The sequence below is a fragment of the Panthera pardus genome, unplaced genomic scaffold (genome assembly GCF_024362965.1).
Source record: "Panthera pardus isolate Hobbes unplaced genomic scaffold, ASM2436296v1 HiC_scaffold_12, whole genome shotgun sequence".
Taxonomy (NCBI): Eukaryota; Metazoa; Chordata; class Mammalia; order Carnivora; family Felidae; genus Panthera; species Panthera pardus.
In genome coordinates this window covers 9,664,835-9,682,374 of record NW_026526677.1, presented here as the reverse complement: position 1 = coordinate 9,682,374, position 17,540 = coordinate 9,664,835, and the positions used below count along the sequence as shown (strand labels likewise).

At 52.7% G+C, this 17,540-nt stretch overlaps 2 long non-coding RNA genes across 2 annotated transcripts; one reads left to right on the top strand and one right to left on the bottom strand.

Annotated features, from left to right (window-relative positions):
* Positions 1-230: 230 nt before the first annotated feature.
* Positions 231-1,496, bottom strand: LOC109246567 (uncharacterized). Its single transcript, XR_002071401.2, has 3 exons — positions 1,333-1,496; positions 857-995; positions 231-720 (listed from the first exon to the last, which is right to left on the bottom strand). It is a non-coding gene; the product is annotated as an uncharacterized LOC109246567 (long non-coding RNA).
* A 9,049-nt stretch (positions 1,497-10,545) lies between these two features.
* Positions 10,546-16,591, top strand: LOC109247028 (uncharacterized). The gene is made up of 3 exons (XR_002071535.2): positions 10,546-12,196; positions 14,677-15,120; positions 15,993-16,591. It is a non-coding gene; the product is annotated as an uncharacterized LOC109247028 (long non-coding RNA).
* Positions 16,592-17,540: the final 949 nt, after the last annotated feature.

Sequence of the window (17,540 nt, the reverse complement as noted above, 5' to 3'; positions counted from 1 at the left end):
ATTAAAAAATAATAAAATAAAATAAAATTGTTCCTAGTAAGTCCTTTCAGTTGTACAGAGCACTTGGAAAAAGAACAGAGGGTATGGTCCTACAAAAACTTGGTAAGTCCAAAATACACGTAGTTACATCTTTGAGGGAGGCATACCTAGAAGAAAAATTGTGGGTATAGCTATAGGAATATGGAACAGACTGGAATCAAGTAGATAAAAAGCCAACAAAACTGTTTTTTCTTTGCAAAAATGAGTGATTTAATTTTTTTGATTAATTACAATAAAATGCACAGAATCTTACATGCTTGATTAAGGGCCAGTGTTGACCCTTGAATCCAGCTGAAACAAGATACAGAAGATTTCCATTATCCTAGAAGTTCCTTTGTATCCCTTTCCAGAAGTTTTCCCCGTGCCCCCCAAGACAACCAGCTTCTGACATTTTTCAATATTGATTAACTTCGCACGTTCTAGAATTTCACATCAATGGAATCATAAAACAACAAGCCGTAAGACAAAAGATGCCATAAACCAAGTTAAAAATACAAATGACAGGGGCGCCTGGGTGGCTCGGTCAGTTAAGCTTCCGACTTCGGCTCAGTTCATGATCTCACGGTTCTTGAGTTCAAGCCCCACGTTGGGCTCGATGCTGACATCTCAGAGCGTGGAGCCCGCTTCGGATTCTGTGTCTCCTTCTCTTTCTGTCCCTCCCCACTCGCACTCTGTCTCTCTCTGAAAAATAAATATTAAAAAAAAATACAAATGACAAATTGAGTTGATATTTGTAGCTTGGTTAAGTAGTGACAACGAATAACTAAAGTATAGAATACTTGTGTATATGATTATATGTCATGCACGCCTAAGTCACTTTTTGCTTATCTTTCCTGCTGGATACTGTAAGCTCCTGGAGGGCAGGGTTGTTTCTGCCTTCTTCATCCTGCACTTCCAACATTTTGCAAGATGCTTGTTACTAGGTGCTCTGTATCTGTCGAGCAAACAGAAGACGGCTGCAGGATTGAATGTGGAGGGTGAATTACAGTCAGGCAAGAGGGCTGGGTACTGTTTGGGAGGGAACAGCCCTGGCTCTCAGCAGAGGAGACAGCAAGAAGATGTGAGATATGAGGGGGACAGAATAGACAGGACGAGGTGGCTGATTGGTAGTGCGAAGGGTGGAAGTAAGGAGTGGGGGGTGGGCAAGAGAGCCCCCAGCCCCTAGGAGCTGGGTGAGTGCGGGACGAAATGCAGGTTGGAGGGAAGGCAAGCTTGCTTTTGGACCCTGGGGTGCTGACTCTCGGGGCCTCCAGGACATCCAGGCGGACAGAGCCAGCATGACATTGGACCCACCTGAAGGAAGTTGGTCTATTGCAGAAAGTAGGTTTCAATAATGAGTATTGGCTCTGTGCTGAGATAAAAACACAGTTGCAGTCATGAGGGAGAGCTTTGACTGTGGTAAGCCATTGGGAGAGGCTGGCTGGGAAGAATGAAAGGGAAATCTTGTGCTGGGCTGAGTGTGTGTGTGTGTGTGTGTGTGTGTGTGTGTGTGTGTGTGTGTGTGTGTTTGCTTGGGCCATTCCCCACCTTCTGGGAACCCTGAGTGTTAGAACTGCCATTTCCAAGCCTCTAGATTCTTTCAAAGCTGTGACCTGCCCTCTGGACCTTTGCTGACCAGGATTTCGCCTCCCTGCCCCTCCAGCCCCAGCTCCTCGTGACTTGGACGAGGCGGGGTGTTTGGCTGGCCTCCCGGGACAGCCACCTCTTGGGGCTGGGAGCGGCGGGAGGGAGGGCAAGCCAGAGAAGAGCCGGGCTAGTTTTTTTGTTGTTGTTGTTGCTTTTGTTTTTATTTTTTCTGGAAGACACTGGCTTATTCCAGAACTGGAGGGGGAAGAGGTGGGGTGGGGGGGGTGGGGGTGCAGGGGGTGGGGTTGTGGTCGACAACTGCTGTCCCACCGTGACTCAGCACTCTGCTGGTCTGGAGGGTTTGAGCTTTGACTCCAAAAGTGCTTTGTCATCGAGGGGCGGGAAAGACTAGGAGGCTTGGAGGGCTGTAGCTTCACTCTGAGGAGTGAGTGGGTGAACACCCCCATCTTCGCGTGTGGCCGGTTGCCCAGGCTAGACGAACAACGAAGGGATCTGGATCACCCAGCCAAGGAAGGCGGCTAGTGGTAATCACTTTTCCTACCTATTTCTTCCTCAGCGTCGTCCCACCCCACAGTGAGGCCTCTCCCTTCTAGGGACTGTCACCCTAGGGTTACAGTTTAGGACTCCACAGCTGGAAAGTCATAAGACCCTTGCAACGTTAAGGCTGCGAAAAGACTTGGGAGTTTCCACGTCACCATGTTTTACAAATAAAGAGGTGAGAGACCTGTAGGAGGCCAGGCTTGCCCAAGGCCATGGTCACTGGCAGAAACACAAGCTGAAAATGTAGACCAGGACACAGGGTGGAGTACAGCGTGGTCGTTAAGAACAACGATAAACTTGTTGCTAGAATGTGTATATCACGTGATGTGTATGTGAAAAAGCGGAGCCCCAGGTAGTTGGTGCAAAGGCGAGGACGCTGAAGAAAAATCCCGGGGCTGGAAACCTTGGTGGGGACCGGGAGGGACCGGGTTGATGTTTTAAGTGAACAGCTAACGTTTCAAGTGTCTGGGATTCACCCCGAGGTTCAGGAAAGCGAAGTGTGCAGGAAGTTGGAGTTCGGAAACTTCAAAACTGGAAAGAATGACACCGAGGCAGATTCCGGTGCATTTCTAGACGATGCAGCCGCGATTCGGAGAACTTGGCCTTAACACACTTCTTGAAAACCCAGAGGCAATGTAGACTCAAAGTCTAGGGGCTCCGGATCCCCCCTTTCCAAGAGGTTAAGGCCAAAAGCCATGACCTGGGATGTTGAGGATGTTTGAGCATGGAAGGCCCCCGTGTTTAAGGCAACTCAGGCCTTCCTGCCTCTGTGGGAGCTCCCGCTGGGAGAGCCCAGCACACCATGTCTCTGCCGGGGACCTTATCCCTCGGGCCCTGGCTGTTGTTTGCTTGTCTACCTTCCCACTGGACTTTGAGCTGCGTGTTACATTGTGTCCCCAGACCCCAGCACAGCCCAGGCGCCCTTCCATTTCTAGCAGCTTGCAGCCCTGGAGATCTCTTCTAGAATCATCATGCCCAGTGGAGAGCTGGCCTCTGCCTTTGGACTGGAGGCCTTTGGAGGTCAAGGATCTTGCCTTTGATGATGTCCTTCTAAAAGACCCCATGACTATCTGCCCTTGGAGACACCTTGGAGAGGTCACCTGGCCTTTCTGAACTTTATTGCCCGTATTTATTTACGGTATCTGGAGCCAGCCCTCCCCCGTACTACCCTGGCTGCCCCCTCCCCCACTGTGGGTGTCCTCATCGCCACAATTCATGCTGCGCCCCATGGCCTGGTACCCAGCTCCGTGGCGTTCCCATGTTACCCGGTCTGGGCTCAGTCACGCCCCTGCCCCCACACTGCCTCCACCAGTAGGAGAGGTGGCAGGTGGGGAGCAGTGCTAGTGGGCTTAGAAGGAGGGAAAGAGAAGGGTGAGATGCTCGCTTTGGCAGGAGCCGGGCAGAGCGGGCTGGGAGCACCTCCACTGGGAAAACCGACACTTGTGACGTCCTCGGTCTTTCACGGTGTCCACGCTTTGCCTACAGCTGGAGGTGTCTTCTGATGCCGGTTGGGGAGAGGAGGCCCCAGTCATCTGTGGCTGCTCCCGGCGTCCCAGGCTCCTTGTTTCCTGCCCGTGTGTGCTCCCACCTGTGGCCTTGCCCTCTTGTCTCTTTTCTGCCCCTCCCAACTTTATGAAAGGCTCCCCAAGGGTTCTCCACTGCCCTGGGGGCTGGGGGGTGGGGGAGAAGTGTGACTTTTCCACCCAAAACGAACATAACATTGTGGGTCAACTATACCTGAATTAAAAACAAGGAAAGAGTGGGGGTGCCTGGGTGGCTCAGTTGGTTAGGCATCTGACTCTTGATCTCAACTCAGGTCGTGATCTCAGGGTCATGAGTTAAAGCCCCCACGCTAGGCTCTGCGCTGGGCTTGAAGCCTACTTTAAAAGAAGAACAAAAGTGTGACTCTTCTGTGTGTCCCGAGGCCCTGCCCGCTGCCCAACACTCCCCTCCGGGACCTCCTCTCCAGCCCTTCCCCGCGGCCCAGCAGCGATGCCCTCATACCTGAAGAACTTGGCACAGCCGGTCCCTTTGCCCTGAACTTTCTGCCTGAAAAACGACCCAGTCTTCAGAAGCCAGCTCACATATCCTCTGAGAGGCTTCCCTCCCTCCCCCCTGCAGAGTGGAGAATGTCCATTCTCGGACAACCTCGTGCTGGATTTCATTTCAGATTTCAGCTCCTACTCACGTTCCCTGTTGTTGAGGGACAGGCCTCCCGCCCAGCCCTTGTCTCACAGGTTGGCTCTTTCCACCCCTTTCTCCCTCTTTCTACCTCGCTCACAGAGCATGCAGATGAGTCTGTCTGGGGGTATGAGGCTTATTCTGCAGGAGAGACCTGGGGACACTACGAGGCATTGGGGGCTGTGACCACCAGCTGGGGATAGTGAGGCCAAGGTCACGGGCTCCCTGCTCTGAGGACTGGTCCCCTTTGTCTGCGTCTGTGGCCACAGAATGTGTCCTCAACTGGAGAAATCCATGGGAGGCCACAAGGGACCTGGATAGACATGTCAAAGGTTTGGTTCTCTCTACTAGAGAACGGGCCATGTGCTTCCTGGAGATGGGACCAGAGCATTCTTGGAGTCGTTATCATCCTGTAAACATAACATGCCAGAGAGTTGACACAAACTGAGTTGACACCTTCTGGTGGCTGGAACCAACGAGGCCTCTAAGGAGGAAGTAGGGCAGGTAGCCAGGCTGTAAGCAGAGGGGGAGACCGCAGGTCAGAGAGGTTCAGTGACTGCCTCACTTGAGGTAGCACAGCCGGCCGGAGACCCGGAGCCTAGTTGTGCAGCAGTTTTCCAGATCAGGGGCCCTGAGGCCTCGACTGCAATTCTGAAAATCCGAGGCATCCAAGTGGGCGGTCGGCGCTTTTAAAGGAGTCGCTATGACCGCGCCAGCAGCAAATGGGTGATTTTCAACATCAGCAGTTTGATTTGATTAGTAGCTGGAGTCTGCTTGGTGGGAGCTGGCGATTCTTCAGAAGACGCACTGGGGATCCTGCAAGGCTCAGTTTGTGGGCTTGGTCTTGAGTTCTATCTCCTGAGCTTGATGCTTGTGGCTGGCAGGCTTCGGAGATGACCGGGAAGCCTGGGGACCCTTGGTTATTCAGTGGCATCGCTGAGCAAGGCAGCTGGGTCCAGACCCACTCTTGAGACCTGAGGATATTTCTAGAACATGCTTTTAATAGGGACCGAGGCTGGTTCCTCAGACCCCCAGTGCTCCCCATGGGCCCGGAGACCTCTGCTTAGCCACTGGTAGACGCCCCAGGGTTGGGATTTGTGGGTAACGCCTCCTCCAAGGGCCCACAACCCCTCATTCCAAACACAGGATCTGAGCATCAAGTAAACTCTTCCCAAAAAGCCTCTGGGTACCTGGAGCTGAAACTGACTACTTATCAGGGCACTTAACACGACCCCCTTCCCAACTGGGGCAATCCCACCTCCCCAGCAGGGCCCTGAGTGCCCCCTCAGCTTTCTCGGTAGAGGACTTTCTAACAAAGCTTGTGGTCTAGGACAGACGCTTAGAAGAAGCCTGTCTGCCTAAGTCAGACCCAGGACAGCTTTCCCAAGGGAGGGGAGACTGCCTGCCCTTTCCTTTCCTACCTCTTTAGTTCTGGCTGTACGGAACCCCCTTTCAAAAACATCCCTGCCTTTTTTAATTCTCCGGAACAATTAGTCAGAATTAAGTATCTAGGTTGTTTGTTTTTTTTTTTTTCCTACTCGCTTACCTGTTCTGCTGTTCTTTCAACATTGTGGGTGTGCATGTGGTAGCAGTGGGAGGGGGAACCCAGATGCCCTGCTTTTTTCTGGAGTTGGTGATTTTTTCCCCAAGATTCACACCTACTTCCCCAACATTCACCACCCCCTTCTGGTTATACTAGATCCGGATTCTCCTCTGGGGAACCATTCTCTCCCTCCAGCCATTGCTATGGGCGATGATTAAAACGGCCTGTATCCCCAGATGCAGGAATAGACAGGTTTTCTGTCATTTGCAATCAATTCTCCAATCCATGTGCCTTTTTCAAAAAAATGTTTTAGTTATTTCTGAGAGCGTGCACAGAGGGGAGGAGCAGAGAGAGGGGGACAGAGGATCTGAAATGGGCTCTGTGCCGATAGCAGTGAGTCCGATGTGGGACTTGAACTCACGAACCTCGAGATACGACCTGAGCCGAAGTTGGACGCTCAGCTGAGCCACCCGGGTGTCCCGCCCGTTCAATTTGCCTTTAACATCATCTGAATGGCAACAGATTCCTTCATGGGGCAGAGTTTTCAAGCCAGGAATGTGCCTTTGAGGCTACCTGATCTAACACTCCCGTTCAGTCACTCAGCTAACAAAGCGTGGCTCATAACTGGTCAGAGCACATTCCAAATGCCGGAACTTTCTAATCAGGAGTCAGACAGAAGGAAACGAAGAGTTGGAATCAAACCAATGAGGAAATGTGTTGAGGGGCCATCCAAGTCCCTGACCCTTCCCTCGGCTTCTCCTTGTCCTTCTGAGCGATACTCACGTTTCGGGGCAATTGCTTCCAGAAGCCGCCCCTGCGTGCCGGACACAGTTGCCTGACAGGTGGCAGAGCAGGCTGGGGCCGCATGAGGTCTCATCCCCTCCCGTTGTCCCTCCTGCCTGTCCATTAGCGCTGTGTCCTGTGTGGGCTGCACCCCCGTCCCTGTGCTTAAGTCTCTCCTCCCCAAAGCTGTCCCCTTTGACATATCAGACCTACCCTTCCCCCAAACTCCAGTCCAAACCCTGCCTCTGCCAGGAAGCTTCCAAGATGGGAGCTAGTCTCCTTCCTCCTCTAACGGGGGTCCCTTCTGCCTTTCCCGAGTGACAGTAGGCACTTGTGTGCCACGGCACTATCATTCCTCCGTTGCCAAGAGGCGACTGAGGACTCAGTGGACACAGGAAGCTCTCTGTCCCCTCTGCTCCTGCCCCTGGCCCATGACAGCGCCTCTGAGCAAACTCTGGGTGGCTGAATGGAGTTGTGGAAAGGTCGAATCCTTGCCCCAGAAGGGTCCTTCCCTCTCTGAGATACGGTTCTCTGCACTTGACTGGGACTAAGGGAGGGACCCGTCCTCCATTCTTCCTCTTAGGAATCTCACGAGTTGGAATTGGTCTCTGGAGTTTGCCTTAAGCCCCATCAGCCTAGTCACCCCTTCAGCCCTGAACTCCTGCATTCCAAGGGAGGGGGTCCTCGGGCCCAAGCTATCCAGCTGAGTGGGGTTTACTCAGTCCCTTTTCTTAAAAAAGAATCTGATCATAATAAAAATTACTGATGAATGATAAAAGCTAATGCTTGTTGAGTCTCTACTAAATATATATCAAACATGCCATTGACGGATGAGGAAACTGAGGCAGGGGACTACAGAGTAACCTGCCCAAGAACACCCACGGTTTGAATTCAGGGCCCACACTCCTAGCCGTTCCTCACCCCCTGCCCCCTGCCCGGATCACTCGGCCCTCCGCTCCAGCTCGTCCTTGGCTCCTCACCCCTCTCTGTTTGCCCAGGACCCCTGATGGGGCAGCCCACACAGGGGTTTAGTAAATGCTTATGAGACAAGTGAATGGAATCAGGGAATTCTGTCTATCAGGTTATCCCTAGGAGGGCCTCGAAGGCATGAGAAGGAACAACGAAAGTGCCGAAAGCCCAGCTCCCAGGACCTTCTGTCACTCTCCACCACATCTAGGAAGGGGGATGTTTCCGAAAAGTTCCTGGATTTCAGATTGACTCTCTTCACTGTTGACGTAAGACAGAGGGCGTGGGTGCGGCTGCCTCTTGGCCAGACCCCGTGAGAGACCTCCAGGGTAAAACCACACCGTGGAGGGCAATGGCTTCTGAGGTTGTGCCTGAGGTGGATGGATGAGAGAGCAGGGAGGTCTGCCTGAGTCAGGAGGGTTTTGATTTCCAGCAACAAAACCCAACCCACACTAGCTTAGCAACGAAGGAGATTTATTGACTCATGTGGCTGAGAAATCAGGAAGTGGACTTGAGGCACGGTTTCATCAAGGCTCGGGCCCCATGCCTCTGCCATTCCCTCTCAGGTCTGCTCCTATCCACGGAGCTTCATCCCCAGGCTATCTTCCAGCAGCATTGAGGGTGGCAGACCTCCTTCTTCTTCCGGGGGAATGTTAGACACCACCCCACCCCCATCTCACAAGCGTTGTCTGACTGGGTCTCACTTGACCCAGGACTGCCTCTCCGAGTGTCTGCTTCTAATTTTTTTTTTAATGTTTTATTTTATTTTTGAGAGAGAGAGAGAGAGAGAGAGAGAGTGAGACTGGGGGAGGGGCAGAGAGAGAGAGGGAGACACAGAATCCGAAGCAGGCTCCAGGCTCCGAGCTGTCAGCGCAGAGCCCGACGCGGGGCTCGAACTCACGAACCGTGAGGTTATGACCTGAGCCGAAGTTGGACGCTCAACCGACTGAGCCACCCAGGTGCCAGTGATATTTTCAGACGATAATTCTGTTTTTAATCTTTTGGGGGAAACTTCCTCATTCTTCTTACGGCTACGGAGTACTCTGCTGTGTGGATGTACTCTTGTTTATTGGTTATTGAAAACAGAGCTGCAATCAACAGCCACATCCCTCCGTCTTTTTGTATTATTTGCAGTGGATCCGTAGGATAGATTCCTAGAAGTGGGATTGCAGGATCAACGGATCATGCAGTTTTATTAGGTATTGGCAAACTCCCTTCCGTAGGGACAGTCCCATTTCGCATTCACATGGGCAAAGTGTGAGACTATTTGTTTTCTCAGGCCGGGACAGAAGAGGATTTTGTTAAACTTTTGGATTTTGGCCAGCCCGATCAGCCACAATAGTTCCTTGGGGCAATTTGCATTTCTTTCACTAAGTGAGGTTGACCATCTTTCTGTGTGGTTTGGAAACACTTGCCTTGCCTCTTCCGAAAACTGGTTATATTTTTAGTACATTTCTCTCCCCGGTGGTTGGGCTTTTAACTTACATGAGGGGCGCTTTCTACGCTAAGAATATTAACGCATTCTCTGTGATGCAACTTGTGAATTTTTTTTTTTTTTTTACTAGTTGATCATTTGTCTTTTTCATTTTACTTCCGTATTTATTTCAATCTAATTTAACTTTTTTTGCCACGCAAAACTTCAACTCCTTGCAACGTATTAATCTTCCCTTGTATTGCTTCTGGGTGTTGAGTCAGGATTAAGAAAGCTTTGCTCGCTCCCAAGCTATAGAAGAATTTCCCGGTGGCTCCTTGTACTTGGATGGTGTCCTTTTACACTTAAATGGCCAATCCCTTCGGAAGGTATTGTGGTAAAGGACAGGAACACCTCCAATTGTTCCTGGTTCCCCAGGGCTCTCCAGTTACCTGAGCACTAACTGAAATCACCCATTCTTTCCCCCCACCCCAGATTCCTGACCCTGCCTGTATCTCACACGAGCTCTCCACAGGCAACGGGGGCCATTTCTGGATTTTTGCATTCTGCCGTCCGGAAGAACACTTCCCGCTGCTCTGGGGTTGGTGAGAGCACAAGTTCAAAGAGCTAAAAGCATCAGAAAAAGGGGCTTGGGCCTTGTTGTCTGAGCAACGGTCAAAACACTTCGGCCTTGGGGAAGCGAGGTCTCTTGCCGAAACTCTCCTGGCTAGAAACACAAGCTGGGGAGGCAGAGCAGATGGGGGAGAGGGATGGCTGGGACCAGCCTTTAATGATGTGATAAGCCGTCTTTCTACAAGACAGGCTTGAAGTTTAGAGGGGGGAGAGATCATTTCTAGCTCGGGCGCTCCAGGGGGGGATAAGCTGAATTGATTTTGCTATATGACGTAGAAGTTAAGTAAATATCGATGAGCTGGGGAGGGAAATCGATTCAATTTGCAAATCGATCTGCCGATCGATTTTGGGCGGGTCTGCCTCCAGCGAGTGCTGTGAGTGAGTCTGGAGGGGTCTTTTGGGAGGATTGCAGCTCTCAGCTTCCTTCCAGCACCTAAAAGGGAGACCCTGAAGGTCGCGGGCAGGGTGACGGGCACAGGAAGTGGAGGCCCGTCCTGCTCGCCTCTCTGGAGGGACACCTGAATGATGTCGTACCAGCTCTGCTCGCCGGACAGCGTCACTGAGAGGATCGACCCTGTGGAATGGGACTTACAGTCAAGTATCCCACAATATTATTATTGTTCATATGGCCCGGATTTTGCAAACACTGCCCCCCCCCCCCCACCAAACAGCCACTCACAGCTTAGCCGCTCTGACCCCTGCACCTCCCTTATTACCCTGAGGTGACCCTGACGCCCCAGTCTCGTAGAATCAGACGTTGTTTAAGAGTTAAAGGGAGTCTAGAAGTCACGGTGTCCCTCTCGGTGTTGGCTGTGTCGGTTTAGGTGGAGAACGGTGGCAGGTGTGGACCCCAGCTCTCTTAGGACTTAGCCTCTTGGGAAGCCGGGGATCCCAAGGGAGCGTGTCCTGCCCCTCAGCTGCCTGCGGAGGGAGGAGTTGCCTGGGTTGTCTGGCTCTAATCCAGTCTGCCCCACGTGCAGGCCTCGTCCAGATCCGGGACCCGCTCTTCTGGAGGCTCAGCATGGGTGGGGTGGGGGCGCCCACCACGAGAGGTACCCCCCTTTCTCTGCTGGGCTGCCGCAGAACTGAGCCGTGCCTTCTTTGAATGAAGTGACCTCTGCCCATTCCTCAGCCCCTGCGTAATCACACCCACGTCCTCTGAGTACCCCCTGCTCTGACGCCTGCCCACCCCCCACTCTGTCCGTCTGTCTTCAGACTGGCCACCCATTTCCTTTGCCTTTGCCCCATCTGGCCTGCCTTCCCGCCTCCTCTCTGTCGGTCCCCTCCCCAGCCTCTCACTCTCCTCCCTGCCAGAGTGGTGGTCAAGGCAGAGGCAGAGGGAGTCATCTCCCTCTTGCAGGGTCTGGGTCTCTCTTTGTGTTGCCCACAGTGGCTGATGGAGAATGGCTTTTGAAGGGCCCTAAAAAGAAACCCTCCAGGACTTCCCTGAAATGACAAAAGCAAGTAGACGGCCCCCTGTGCCTTGGGATGGGGTCGAATCATCTGACCTATCACTGAGGCCCTTGGACATCTTCCTGACCAAGTAAGTAAACTAGACCGTCGTGAGCCACGCCGGTGCCCAGACGGCTCGGAGGCTGGAGGAAGGAAGCCAGCTTTGGGGCTGAGCTGAGCCACTGGGTGAGGATGCCTGGGAGAGAAGGCCTCGGCAGGGAGCCTGCTGGGACGTTAACCGGTAACCTTGCCTGGCTCCGCATCTCCTGGGAGAAGAGCGCAAGGCCCCTGCTCGCTGGGCTCGAAGCAGCATGTGGGGCCCACCTTGCCAAAAAGGACCGTCTTGGTTGGTCAGTTTCCAAGGCATTTGCATCCAGAGGGAAGTGAGAGGGAGCATTGCGCACGGTCAGGAAGCTTTGTCACCCACTACCCCCGGCACGCGGGAGCCAACATTCTGTACCAGTGCTCCCTGAGGCCCTGAAAAGAGAACACGAGGCTGTCCTCTGTCCTTCTCAAGGACCTAGCTCGCCGTCCGGAAGAGGAGAGGCTACCCCAGCAAAGAGCTCTCTCCCTTGTCACGATGAGCCTCGACGTGAACGTGTATGAAGGTCAGGCAGATATAGGCGAGTTCTTGCTTTCATCACGATCCCTGCAAGGAACCAGACGGAAGGGAAAACAATCTCGAGAGGCTCCCCAGAGATCTCCCTGGATCTCCCAGTCTGGACATATTTGATGTCCCTCAGGACACGCTGCTCCCTCTGCCTGGATGCCCTTGCCCCAAATCTTTGCTGGACTGGCCTCTTGGTGCTGATGGCTGTGCTCAAGGGTCAGCTCCTAGAGGCCTTCTCTGACCCCTATCCAAAGTGGCCTATCCCCCTAGGACTCAGTCCCTCTCTAAATAACTGCTGTTTCTTCCTTACAGTAGTCAGTATTATTTCTGTTTAATAGACTTACGTCCCTTTTCCAGCCTCCACTGACAGGAACGCGAACTCTCGGGGAGCCAGGCCGCTCCGTGGTGATCATTGCCGTATCCCGGTGCCTGGAGGGGTGCCTGGCACCTGGTGGGTGTTTGGGCGGCAGCTGCAGAAGTGGTGGGTGGTCTTGGGTTGTGATGGAGAAAGGAAGAAGGTGGTTTGGAGAAGAGCGGAGATGCAGGGAGGAGATACCTTTTCCTTTCCATCAGCTTTCCTCAGCTTTCCTCCTCGTGTGCCTCTTGAGGGGCTGATCATGTGAAGAAAGAGACATCCCACGGACCCTGTCCCTTTGAGTGCCTTCACCAGGGGTCAGGCAGAGGGCAATTTTTCTCTGTGTGACGCTGGAACCCGGGAGCCCCATGCTGGGGAAAGTGGGGTGGGCCCCTTTGACCTGCTGAACTTTATTTTTTATTTATTATTTTTTTTAATGTTTATTTATTTTTTGAGACAGAGAGAGACAGAGCATGAATGGGGGAGGGTCAGAGAGAGAGGGAGACACAGAATCCGAAGCAGGCTCCAAGGCTCTGAGCTGTCAGCACAGAGCCCGACGCGGGGCTCGAACTCAGACCGGGAGATCATGACCTGAGCCGAAGTCGGACGCTTAACCGACTGAGCCACCCAGGCGCCCCTAACCTGCTGTACTTTAAATGTCAGTTACCCAGCTGGGAACAGGTTGAAGGATTTCCTTCCAGTTGGTCTGTCCACAAGCTCCAAGCTCTTCTGGCAAACGAGGTCCCCTTAACTTTGCCTCGTGCTGGTCCCACTTGCTAGTTTGGTTGAGTTCCTTAGACGCGGAATCTGAGACGGAGGTTTTGTGCACAGGCCACGGGAAGGGAGAGCTCTCGGGATGACAGCCGGTCTGAGAGGGGAAGCAGGGGGCGCCTGGGTGGCTCCGTCGGTTAAGCATCCGATTTTGGCTCAGGTCACGATCTCGAGATTCGTGGGTTCAAGCCCCGCGTCGGGCTCTGGGCTGACAGCTCAGAGCCTGGAGCCTACTTCGGATTCTGTGTCTCCCTCTCTCTCTGCCCCTCTCTACTCACATTCTGTCTCTCTGTCTCTCTCTAAAAAAAAGAAAGAAAGAAAGAAAAAAGAGGGGAAGCAGGAAGGGGCAGATGGAGAGGCCAGGCAAGGCTGTTTTCAGCTGAGGTCTGACCACAGCCAGATCCTCTGGGAGTTCTGGAGTCAGTGGCACCACAGGGCTGTTCCATCTCGACACAAGGGGATGGGATTTTGTAGCCCCGTGTCATACTGTCTTTGCGGCAAATCGCCCGCAACAGGGTGTCATGACTAGATGGCTCCTGTCCACCGAGGCAATTCTCCGGATTGCCGGAAGATTGCTCTGTGGGCCAGGAGCAGACCACACTCACAGCCAGGATTAGAACCCGTGATGCCACTCGAACGTCCCCGTTGCCACGTCTAGGGGACGGGACGTGTTTTCTAACTCACTTGTCTGATGTCAATGCTTTCGTGTTTCTGGGTGTTGGCCTTGTTTCCATTACCGGTCGGAAAGCTCTAACTCTGTCGTCTTACCCAGGCTGACCTACTGCTCAGAAGAGCCATGAACCACAATCCCCTGGGGAAACACACACACATATGGCAGCAGCCTCTGGGGTCAGGTGCGTGGGACTTCCAGAGGAAGTGAAAACGACAGCAGCAGCCGGACCACCCAGGCCAGCTGGCCAGAGCCCAACCCCATGGCTCGCTTTGCCCTGTGACCCAGAGCGAGCCTGTTCTCCCTGAACCGAAGTTCACTAGCCCCACAGTGGACGGCAGAACTAAGTCACCTATTAATGCCACTGCCACCAAGGGTCCCCTCGGGGCCCGAGGGGGATCAGAAAGACTCTGAGGCCTGGCCGCCAGACTTTGCTCTTACGAAGCAAGGAGGTTCAAACTCTCTCCTTCTCCCCCTCCTTCCCTCACTCCCTGTCTCTCCTTAATGTGCGTTTGCCCTAAGACCCAGCCCTGGGATACCCAGGAGTGGACAGAAGGACACACAAAAGGCAAAAAAGATGTTCCTAGGACAACTCGGAGGCCAGGGTCACTTCTGTTCTCTAGCAGTGCTGAGAAAGGACGTGCGCATAGACCAGAATTCTGAGCAGGAGCCAAGGTGGCAGCTGGGCCGGGCCCCCAAACCAATCTGGAGGAGGAAAACAGTGCAAAGAAAGATGTTATTCAGGCCACAAGCAGTCCGTCTCTCCTGCTCAACCTCTCCCTCGCCCTCTGAAATTCTTCTTCCTACTCACGGGCTCCAGCCTTTTCCGTCCTGTGACTAGTACGTTGGAGGGGGTGTGTGTGTGTCAGGAAAACAGGTTGCCCTGACGTTGCCTGGCCAGATGACTGCAACTGGCAAGTCACGGACCACGCAGGGATCCGGGATCAGTGCTGTCCCCCAGATACCAGCTGTCAGCCCCTTGGTGTCTTCCATTTACCACCACGGAGGGGACCAAGGGTTTTTCTCTCCCTCAAACCGTACGGTTAGACTTGGAGCCTCTTCTTTCTTTTTTTTTTTTTTTTTTTAATTTTTAAAAAAATCTTCTTTCCAATGTTTCTTTACTTTTGAGAGAGAGATAGAGCGTGAGCGGGGGAGGAGCAGACAGAGAGGGAGACCCAGAATCCGAAGCAGGCTCCAGGCTCCAAGCTGTCAGCCCAGAGCCCGACGCGGGGCTCGAGCCCACAAACCGTGAGATCATGACCTGAGCCGAAGTCAGATGTTTAACCGACTGAGCCACCAGGTGCCCCTCGGAGCCTCTTCTTTTTGGAAGGCTTGTGGGGGACTGAGAGGAAGGGCAGCTGAGGTAAAGTATGGGGGCCACCAGCTTCCCCAGGGAAAGGGATTTCTAGGCCAAGACCTTGTGGAGTCTGTTTGTGTCCATCTGGCATGGTGAAAAGAAAGGAAGCGATTCTCAGCGTGTGTCTACCCCTGAACGATAAAAGGAAGGAACTATTGATAGACAGCATCTCGGATGAATCACAAAGGCCTCAGGCGGAGTGAAAGCAGCCAGTCTCCAAAGGTTAGATACGGCCAGGTTCTATTTCTATGACGTTCTCGGGGGCAAAACTGTATGGAGGGAAAACAGGTGAGTGGTTGCCAGAGGTCACAAGTGGGGAATGGAAAGGCCCAGCAGGAGGGAGTTTTGGCAGGATCGTTGTGTATTCTGTTTTGGGGACAGTTACACGGATCTGTGGATGTGCTAAAATTCAAAGAATTGAGGGGCACCTGGGTGGCTCTGCTCTCGCTCTCTCTCAAAATAAATAAACATTAAAAAAGTAAAAAATAAATAAAGTTCAAAGAATCGTACACCCCCGAAGAGGTCAATTGTATTGTAGTGACAATTTTTCAAGTAAGAACTTTAAAAGTTAATGATGACTGGGGCACCGGGGTGGCTTAGTCGGTTAAGCATCCGGCTCTTGATTTCAGCTCGGGTCACGATCTCGTGGTTCCTAAGTTCTAGCCCCGTGTCAGGCTCTGGGCAGACAGCACACAGAGCTGGCTTAGAATTCTCTTCTCTTTCCCTCTCTCTCTGCCCTTCCACCCACACGCGCTGCCCCTCGAGCTCCCTCTCTCTCTCTCTCTCTCTGAAAATAAATAGATAAAACTTAAAAAAACGTTAACGATGATAGTAATGGCTGACATTAGCTTTCTATGTACCCAACTCTGGGCTGAGTGCGATGCCTCCATTATCTCATTTATTCCTCTCGATAAGTCCATTTGGCACTCAGATGATGATGCACCTTGTTCAAGGTCAGGTAGTAGTCAGTGGCAGAGCAGGGACGTGGACCCCTGTTCTGCCTGACTCAAGAGCCTGAGATCTAATCACTGTGCCTCATTTGGAAGAGGTGGGGTTGAGAGCAGAAGTTTGCTTGTGGAAACATTCTATTTTAGGTTCCCCTGGATCACTGAAGTGGAGACGTCCCGTTGGTGGTTGATTTCGACATTCTGGAACTCAGAGAAGGCTGACTTAGCAGTGCAGGCGTGGGGGTCGCCGGCATATGAATGGGGCTGAAGAGCCTGGGAGATGGACACATCTGACCGGAAAGAACTAGAAGGAGACTCAGAGAAGGACCAAGGCAGAAGCTCAGCGCCCGCACACCTAAACTCAGTCACTCACACACCGCCCTCACTGTTTATTTGCCACATCAGTACACGCCCCCTCTTGTTTTCTAGTAAACAGAGAGTTCTTGAAGTTCTCCTACTTTTTAGTGTAATGAGTTTATTTCAAAAGGAAATTTGTACATAATGGGTGAAAAAAAATCAACGTCAGAGCCATGAAGGGCATTGACGATATAAACACAACGGAAACGAAACAATACCACACAATTCTAGCTAGGTAGAGGACATCTGCAAATGTTCGTCCTGTGTTCAAGACGGAGCTGCCCCCAGTTGAGCCCTGGTCCCAGAAGAAGCGAGGATTGAGAGAGAGTCAAAAAGGAAGTTAACTTAGTGACCCTTAAAATCAGCTCTCTGGACACCGGAGGGAGTCACGCTCTTTGTTTAAAGCAGAGGCCCTCAACCTTTCTCCGTGAAGGGCCAAATAACAAATATTTAGACTTCGAGGGCCACTTGTATGCCTGCTACATATCCCCCCCGCCCCCCCCCCCCCCGCCACTGTCCTTGTCTTGAAATCCTTTAGAACCATTCTTAGTCCTGGTTGGATTAAAAACAGGCCCAGGGCTGGGGCTGGCCCACGGGCTGTAGTTTGCCACCTCCCGATTTAAAGGATGGTGAGAAGAAGGCCAGACCCCCAACGAGACAGGTGTTTATGGTGTCACACGGGGTTCCTAGGCACTCAACTCCGGACGGCGCAGTAGCGTCCCCACCCCAGCCATCAAAGGCCCTTCTCTGCCTCTGTTTTTAGGCTCCCACGCAGGCCATTCCTTGTCCCCCAGGAGTCTCGTGGGAGATTTGGCCACACCTCCCTTGTGGACGGTTTCACAAGATCAGAGCCTCTCAGAACTGGTTGTTCAGGGGGCCGCTTTGGGGCTAGGTCAGCATTTCATTACCAAGACTTCCCTCCAGACTCTGTGGGTCCCTCTTCTGACGTCACTCCTTGCATATTTCCTTCCCTCCGGGCCTCTCTGTGCCTCGGATGAAGGCCTCACTGTTCCTCACTGAAGCCTAGCCACACTGAGGTCACCTATGATCTCAGATCACCGCGGCCGCCATCAAGTCCTTCCCTCCCTCCTGTCAGGACGTGGAGTTCAACGGCCCCTCCCCCACCTCAGGTTCCGGTGGGTCTTCCTTCCATTGGAGGTGGAAGGGATGTTCTAGGTCTTCCAGGGCAAGGCCTTAAGAAGTCCTGCAAGGCTCTCATGGAAACTGCCTTTGGACATTTGTTTAGGGTGGAGCCAGCTGCCCTGAAAGAAGTTTGACAATCCCAAGACCGCCATGTTGTGAGGACACCCAGGCTAGTCAAGTGGAGAGAACACGCGG